This window comes from Bidens hawaiensis, unplaced genomic scaffold (genome assembly GCF_021521415.1).
Source record: "Bidens hawaiensis isolate Kalapana, Puna unplaced genomic scaffold, B.hawaiensis_p1.1 tig00008100_1, whole genome shotgun sequence".
In the NCBI taxonomy this organism is placed as follows: domain Eukaryota; kingdom Viridiplantae; phylum Streptophyta; class Magnoliopsida; order Asterales; family Asteraceae; genus Bidens; species Bidens hawaiensis.
In genome coordinates, this window is record NW_027491574.1 from 1,092,429 (window position 1) to 1,101,762 (window position 9,334).

General features: G+C 34.9%; 1 pseudogene across 1 annotated transcript; it reads right to left on the reverse strand.

Moving 5' to 3' along the window:
- Nucleotides 1-2,141: 2,141 nt before the first annotated feature.
- LOC143637042 (uncharacterized) lies at nucleotides 2,142-8,499 on the reverse strand (annotated as a pseudogene). The gene is made up of 13 exons (XR_013154361.1): nucleotides 8,418-8,499; nucleotides 8,276-8,355; nucleotides 8,114-8,191; nucleotides 7,961-8,041; nucleotides 7,676-7,895; nucleotides 7,550-7,608; nucleotides 6,273-6,322; nucleotides 4,924-5,011; nucleotides 4,581-4,850; nucleotides 3,623-3,715; nucleotides 2,817-2,921; nucleotides 2,625-2,741; nucleotides 2,142-2,497 (listed from the first exon to the last, which is right to left on the reverse strand). The product of XR_013154361.1 is annotated as an uncharacterized LOC143637042 (transcript).
- Between the last annotated feature and the right edge of the window lie 835 nt (nucleotides 8,500-9,334).

The window sequence follows — 9,334 nt, forward strand, 5'->3', positions numbered from 1 at the left end:
GTAATTTAATTTTGTGCACCTGGAGATTAACACAATTTTGTTACGGTAATTAATATCGTAATTTGGTTTTATTTTTTATATGTGACCCGACCCGACCCGACTTGACTCGACTCGAACAACCGAAAAAATTTAATACATAGCGATAGACAATTGACCCTTAAAAAATCCGACGCCTATGAAAAAAAATTCTGGATCCGTTACTGGAGACGGCCCTGTTGAAATAGGTCACCGGTGTGCGTAAAAGTATTATATATTAAAAGTAAATGTTTCACACAATAGGTATTAGGCTAAGGGTAGTGGGGTGCGGATGGGGGGCGCGGAGGCCCGGCGTGGCCACCTGGCTTGCGAACACCGCTACCACCTTGGCGCGGATGGGGGCGCGGTTGGCCGGCGCGGGGCAGTCCGCGTGGGAAATATAGCCGTTGGGGTTGTTTTTTAAAAAAAAAAGTTTTTTTTTTGTTTAACCTATAAATACCAATCCACACACTCCATTTTAATTAAAACTCACCCCATTCTCTCTTATTCTCTTAAAAAACCATACTTTTCCTCTACCAAAACTATATTTGTCTCCATTTTTATAAATGGCATCGTCTTCGTCTTCCAATTCTTCCGAAGAAGACGAACTCATTTATCAAGCGGTTCAAACGACGATAAATTTTTTGGACAAGGGAGAAGATAACGGAAGTCGTCTACACGTGTGTAATCCTACATAACATGATACTTGAAGACGAGGGTCACGCTATTTGTCAAAACTACCAAGGTGATATTCCAAGACAAGAATCGACGATCACCAATGAATAACGACTCGACAACTTAAATATCATCAAGAGCCGTGAGATACACGACAACCTTCGGCATGAGTTGGTTGAGCATTTGTGGGATAGAAGACCCGATAATCTTGTATTAGACTAGTAATATTTTAAATTATTATTAATGTAATGTTTTATATTATTATTAATGTAATGTTTTAAATTATTTAAAAAAAATTCAATCAAGCCCCGGATCACCTGGACCACTACACCCTCCGGGGCTTGATCCTGTGCCACGTCACCGCCTACGTGTCGTAAATATGTTGGATCACTTGGGCTTGGATCAAGCCCCACTACCCTTAGCCTTAAAACGGTTTTCAACAATAGACCAAACACGTAAACAGACAAGGGTCCACTGCCACAATTGATGAATTATCGACAATATCTAGCCAAAGAAAAGTGGATTTAAATAGCAAAATAAATTAATTAAAGCAATTAACAGCAAAGCAAACTAACAAGAACATATGCTAATCAAAATAAGCACCCACTAGGAGACATCTCAGAAGTCCTAAGATTCAACAATAATCCCACGATAAAAGGAAAATAAACGCTATAGACACAAGGTAGCTACCTCAAATCACGATGCAAATTATGATAATGATAAAAAGAAATGCAAAGAATACAACTATTCGTCTAGACCCGATATGCAGATGTTAGCAACTATACGATAAACTTGATGATTAACTAAATTATAGAATTTTAAAAATATGTATGTTGTAGATAAGAGGTGTGTTTATTAACCGTACCCAAATACCGAACACGACCCTATTTGACCCAAAACCCGATTAAAGTTTAATGATGTGTATAATGTTTTGTTATTTTTTTAAGCTATCAACATACATTACATTTTATAATTTTCAGAGTTCCTTATTCCAATGAATGTTGCCATCCACCAAATTGTTTTATACCACGCGTTACATCAGTTTCATAGTTATTCGTTACATGAAAGCCAGTCCTATTGGAAATTGATGATCATCGGTTTTAAATGTTATTTAAACCCGAAACCTCAAACTGAATGTACCCAACCCATTCAACCAGAAATTCATACAACCCAATCTTAGGTCGGTTCTTGGATTAGTTTCCCTTACGCTCCAACCGGACCCGAACACCAAAAACCCGAAAAAATAACCTAGAGAACACCTCTAGTCATGAAAAGGGTTCAACACAACTGTTCCAACGATACTAGAAAAATAAACTGCTTATCATGAACCAGAACAACCAATATGTGTGACCTCTAGAACAATGTTATATAGGTTCAATGTTGTCGGTGGTGATGGCAACAAGTTCACATTGGGTTTACTCTAACCGAACAACAGATAAAAAAAAGCCATTTTTATATAACATGTTAACTTAAAACGAGTCCAATAACCCACGACTAATGTTTCTCTCCACCACCTACTCACCACGCCAACACCTCTACCTTTGCCACCAACATCGGTACTACCACTTCCACCATAACTTAAAGTGAAAAAAGGAACAATTTACCAAATCACACAAAATTCGATTTACACTCTTCATAGCTAAAAATTATCACAAAAAATTTAATTTTTCCTTGTACGAAAGGAAAGTGTTATTTCCTCTAAAATCAAAACTGATTTGAACCTGGCCAAAAGGGGCTATTTCTATTTCCTAGCCAACGATTCTCCTTTGAATTCCTTGCCAGCAGTAACCACAAAAGCAGCACCAACCTGAATTCAATTTAATTCAACATTAATACTAAAGCCAAAAGGTGTCAATTTTAACCCATCTACTTATTAGATTAAATTTATTATGGTTTATTTATAACATGTCAAATGGTTAAAGTATAAACAATACCTGGCAGTCCTTAATTACAGCACGCTCTTGGAGTTGTACGTTACTAGAAATAATTGATCCTTGTATGGAACAACCGTCTCCAATGGTAGCATGGTTCATAATCACTGAATTCACAATCTACAAAGCATGGCCATGTAAAGTGTTTACCATCATATGGTAATAATCATCTTATTATGAACAAAAAAAACATACCTTCACATTGGATCCTATCTGACAATGACGCCCAATAACCGATCGTTTAACGCTGCATTTGTCACCCATTTGCGATCCTTCTCCCAGCATGCATTGTGGTCCAACCTAAATTTAAATCAATTAACATGCTACATGTGGTGAGATGGTTACATGTTTAGTCCCAGTTAGTTTTTAACATCTAGACAAGAGAAAATTGCAAAAATGGTTTCTATGGTTTGACCATATTGCACGTTTGCTCTTTAGATTTTTAACATTGCAAACTTGGTCCAAATATTTGTGAGACGGTTGCACGTTTAGTCCTAGCTAGTTTTTAACAAAAAGTAATGTCACGTGCCATTCATATGAGGGTTGCCTTTTCAAATTTGGTATTCTAATAAAAACTCCCATCAAACTCTAGAACTCCTAACGTCGACTTCTGTTACCTTTGATCAGTGCATAATCGAAGATGATGATGTCGACGCTAGGAGTTTTGAAGTTTAAAAGAGTACTTTACCAGTGTTCCAACTTTGAAAAGACACAATTACCCTCACATGAAGGCACATGACATCATGTTTCTGTTAAAAACTAACCGAGACCACCAATGGGGACTAAATGTGCGACTTTCTCACAAATGTTTGAACTAAGTTTACAATTCTGAATATTTGAAGACCAAACATGCTACATGGCCGTCAAAGCAAAGGGACCATGCAGTTCAAAAAAAAAAAAGAAAACAAAGGGACCATGTTTGCAACTCTCTCTAGACCAATACACAATCTTAAACTAAAACATTAGGGCCATAGAATATGCCGTAATTAAACATAACTTACTGTGGTTTTTGAACCAAGAACAGCAGATGAATGAATAACATTGTTGTGCACAGAGAACGAACATCCAGATAGGTGGCTTGCATCTCCTATAACCTGACATGAATAAGTATACAAAATCAGCTCATTTCACAAAACCCTAGTACAGGTGGTAATTCCCGTTTACTTATGAATGAGTCGACTCATAGCATGTTTTATACCTAACAAGTAAAATTTAAAAGGATTTCGTACACACCCCTACAAACTTGAAAATTTTATTATATACCCAAACATAATTAAAAAAATTATCAAATGCTGCCAACTTTAATGAACTTTTACTTAATGACCATTCTACCACTTTCCATTATATATGTTTAAACCCTATCTTTTATTTAAAATCGACGATAAGTAAGCAAACCGAACTGTTGTCTCTCCTCTTTTGTTATCTCAACGGATGATAATCAATCAATCAAATTTGAAATTTCGAATCAGATAATTGAACCAGATATAATCGCAAGATAATCGAACGATAAGCAATCTGACTTGAATCAGATATCGAACCAGGTATAATCGCATCTACACACTCCATCTGCTTTTCACATTATATTATTGCGTTAGGGAAAATTATTGCATCGACTTACGGCATCTGTTTATGACTTCTGTTCGATTTTGTTATTAACGAAAATTGTTTACGGGTAATATATACCAATTTTTGCTAAAAACGGGTAAAAAAAAATTTACAGGCATACATAAAAACTTGAAATTTTAGAAAAATAAGGGTAAAATGGCCATTTATTAAATTGTTTTTAATCAATTGGAAATATTTTATATTTTAACTACTTTGTAAGGGCATATATAATAATTTAAGTTTTGCATGGGTATAATACAATATTTTCCATGTTTGTAGGGTTGCCCCAATTTAAAGCATGTACTCAACATATTAGTATATATTACAGTAAAAAGGAAAAAAAATTGAACTCACATCCCGGTTAATGTCACTATACGCGTGAACAGAGTTTAATCTTGCACAATATTTGGCTTTGTTGGCAATATAAACGCAGCATTTATGGGTTTTTCTCTCATTCGGGGAAAAACCGTTAGGACCCAATGCATACACTTCGTGAAAACTTGGTGTAGATGCATTAGCCAGCAACTGAGATAGCATCACTTTATCAGCATTACTGTAATTATCATTCTCGTTCCCATTCACATTTTCTTCAGCTTGTGCTCCATTCAATAATATTTCAGACCTCTAGTTAAACAAATGAAACTATTAAACAAATATGCTAATAAAATAAGACATGTGGCGTCCTTGACAAACTAACCAGTTGACTTTTAACAAGATAAGGTAGCACATCCTGCTTTAAGCTTTTAAAAGATTGTTTTTGACTAAGAACTTGCTGGAGAACAGACCTATGAAAAAAAAAATTCTAAGATCAGATCAATTTAGTATCAATATCAAAGGCCTGTAAACGAACCAAAGGTTCGGTGAACCGTTAGCGTATCGTTCAGCTGGGGGTGTAAACAAGCCAAGCCGCTAGTGAGCTACGCAAGATCGACTTGTTAAAAACTCGAATCAAGCCGAGCTTAAACAAGCTCGAGCTTTTAGGGGGTGTTTGGGATTTCTTATTTTCACCAACTTATAACTTATTAACTTTTTGAAAAGTAATAAGGTGTTTGGGATTGCTTAAGAGGAAAAGTTCCATAAGTTACACTTTTGTAACTTATTAACTTAATGAAAAGTTATAAGGAGGTAAAATAAGGAATCCCAAACACCCCCTTACTAATGCTCATTTAGTAAACGAGCTCGAGCTTCACATATCAAGCTCAAGCCGGCTTGCGAGCCTAAACAAGCTTTATATTTATATCTTTTATTGGATATATTTATATAATAAGTATTATTATATAGAAACATATGATAAAAATAATTACATAAAATATGTTGTATTATATATAAACATTAAAAATATAAATACATAAGTATACAATTACAAAAGTATATAAATGAAAAAATCAAATAACTAATAAATAATAAACGATCTGAGCCCAATCCAAGCTCTAGCTTGGCAAACTACTCAACAGCCGAGCTCGAGCTTTTAATACAGCTCTAGACGAGCCGAGCTCAAGCCCTCTTAAATTAAAACAAGCCAAGCTCAGCCTAGTCAAGCTCTAGTCAAGCTCTGGCTCGGCTAATTTACACCCCTACGCTCGACAGGAAGTTCGCTTATTTATAAATGAACGAACAAGAACACATTTTTGTGAACGTACGTTCATTTATGTTCGAGTTATCTTTTCATTTATGTTTGTTGGTTCACGTTTGTTTAAGTTCAATTATTTCCAGTCATCCAAATTTTTAGGCCCATTTACAGTTTAGTCTAGTTTTAGTAAATCTTCAGGGTCCAAATTTATGTTCGTGTTTCCTTTTGATTGGTGTTCATTTTGTTATGCTCATCCATCTACATTCAGTTATGTGCGCTTTACGTTCATGAATCAGCCATATATACTATTAACGAATGAACATGAACGAACACAAACAAGAAAACCCCGTTTTTTTTAAGTGTTCGTGTTCAATCGATTGTTCGGTTAATAAAACAAGCACGAACATGCTCCGTTCATTTCATTCCGGTTCGTTTACAGGCCTAGCCATCGATTCAATAATATCTAGAACCCAAACCTTTTGAAAGCATATAAATGAGCATCCATTAAATCAGCATGTATATCCATCTACATGTGTCAAGAAAAAGACACAAAATGAACTGTTATAAAATCAAGCAGGTTTAACCCTAGTTGTCAATAGCGAATAGCGGTAAATAGCGCCCGCCATTTCGTGTTTAGCGATAAGGTTAATTTTATAACTTGTATATATATATAATGTTAATTTTATAACTTTTATGCATACATTTATAAGTTTAAGGACTAAATGTAAACTAGTGAAGATAAAGGGGTTAAATGTTAAGATAAAACAAACTAATTTTACTCCTTTTATGTAAAAATTTATAAGTTTTAGGGGGTTAATGTAAACACGTGAAAGATAGAAGGGTTAAACATTAAAATACCTACTTTTTTTTTAACCCTAAAATGGGTACAAGACAACATTACACAGCCGCTACTTCTTCCTGCAGCAGTTCTTTCTTCTTCTTCCTGGTTTCCGGTAGGTTTCCGGCCAAAATCTCAGCGCCGGCGCCGGAATACGCCATCAGAAGTCGCTATTTGATCGATATGTGGCTGCTAAGTACTTTAGCGGCTTATGGCCGCCTTGCCACGCTATTTGCTATAGCGCCCGCTATGGGTAGTATTGACAACTATGGGTTTAACTGCTGGATTACTTTCATATACACCCTTACAAACTTAAATAAATATCAATAACCAAGTTTAATGAATTTTTACTTAATGACCAATCTGCCCCTTTCCATTATATTAGTTTAAACCCTATGATTTATTTGGATTTTGATCGATATCGACAATGCGTGAGCGAACCAAACAGTCGTCTCTCCTCTTTTATTCTCTTGACGGAAGATAATTAAACAATCGAATCTGTATGTTCAGATCAGATAATCGAACTCGAATCCGATGTTTGTTCCTATATCATGTACGTATGCTATAAAAGAGAGCATCAGAGCAAGAAAGTTCAATATAGCAATTTGAGAAAACTATTCTTTGTGGACAAAAATAAATAAAATAATAATAGTAAACGCATACGTTAAAAATGGGTAAAAAACAATTTAAGCTAAAACAGTTTTATAAAAAAATAGAGATGAAATAGAAAATATGAAATTTTAAGATTTAGAAAAACAAGGGTAAAATGGCCATTTATTAAATTACTTCTAATGACTTGGTATATTTGATATTCGTATTGCTTTCTAAAGGCATATATGATATTTTTAGTTTTGCATGGGTAGATCTGATTATGATATTTTCCAATTATTTTATTTCTGTGCAAGTAACATTTACCTTCCCTACTGCACGAAGGATGCTTTTTTGAACTTTAATATCTTTCTCAACTTCCATACCTGAAAATCACATTTTAATATATTATTATGCAATGCAACTAAGAGAAATGAAAACCAGGAATCTAACCAGCTGCAATATATAAGAGAAACTGTTGGGTGAGATCAAGGCCCACGATATTATGGCGTACTGGTTTCTTTGTCTTGTCTTTTCCACTAGACGAGCCCGATTCGGGGGGGCCGCTAACGGGTGCAGCGGAGAACAAGGCGGTTACAACTGCATCATGGCGCCTATGAACGGCTGCGACTGCTCCAGGTGATATGTCACACACGAGATCGCCACTGACAACCTGCACGTGATAAATTAGTAATAAAATAACAGATTGACTGACTAGGGTGTGAGATTTGAAGAAACCAGGATATCAGATGCGGTTAAGTGATGAGCAATTGCTCGTACAGCGCCCGCAGTCCCAACTTCCTCGGCCACAGCAGCAACCTATATCGAGTATCTTTCAAGTAATAAAAGAAGAAAGCATAGTAAAGTAAGGTTGGCCTGGCCTGGCCTGACCTGAACGTGTAAGCGATCAACATAAGCCTCAGAAATCCAGTTTTGAATAAGACCATCTGTATCTTCTCCTTCAACAACCTAATTGAATAGTTAGGGTGGTTTATATGAAATCCCTAATTGAATTGAATTGAAGGAAGATATAAACCCTAATAATTATCTTACAACAATGAGGTCTTTGATATTAGACTGCTCCAATAGGTCCAAGACATACGAGAGAACTGGACGATTGGCCACCGGACGTCCTACGTACAAAATAATAATATTGAATCAGTGAATGACTTAATAAAAGAAGAATTGATTGTACAGAAGAAGAAGAAGACCTTGGAAACAAGAGGCTGGAGGTTGTTGGAAGTGCCTCCTGCTAATACCACCACTTGAAAATCCATCTGCTGCTGCTGGTGGTGGTTTAGGAGCACAACAAGAAGAAGATTGATTAGGGGTTTGCACGGGCATGACACTTTATGTACAACAAAATGTTTTTTTTTAAACATATCTTTGTTTAAAAAATATGAAAAAAATTGCTATAAAGTAAAAACAAAATGTCCAATTCTATTCATCTATCTATAATATATATAAAAATATATATAAACGAAAACCCTAAAATCCTACGTGTCGCGACCAGATTGCTTAATTTTTAAATGGATGTCTCTCATTGATTTAACCCAAATTCATGGGTATGGGTCTTACCAAAACCAGATAGCTCTAAAACAGGTTATAATGTCTCATTAAATTAAAAATTAATCTTACCAATTATTTGATGGAAAATTCCTATAAAATAGGGATATGCTAAAATTTAATATCCAATTTAAAAAGAAAAAGATATTATTTATAATTAATAAACAATTTTATAGTAAAAAACATAAGCGGGTCATGGGTCACCAAATCCAGATAGTTTTTAAAGGGGTTATAACATATCATTTTTTTATGAAACCCTTTCATCATCAAACCCTAAGTATATTATTAACTTTCTTATAATAAAGAAACTTAAAATCCAAAAAGTAAAAAACGAAAAATGTAAAACAACCATTCTCAAGCCATTAGATTGCTTTATTTGTAAATAAAGGCTTCTCACGCATTTGACTTGAATTCACGGGTAAAGGTCTCACCAAACCCATATAGCTCTTAAACGGGTTATAACATCTCATTATATTAAAAATTAATCTCATCAAATATTTGATATGAAAATCATATAAAATAGGGTTATACTAAAAATTAATATCC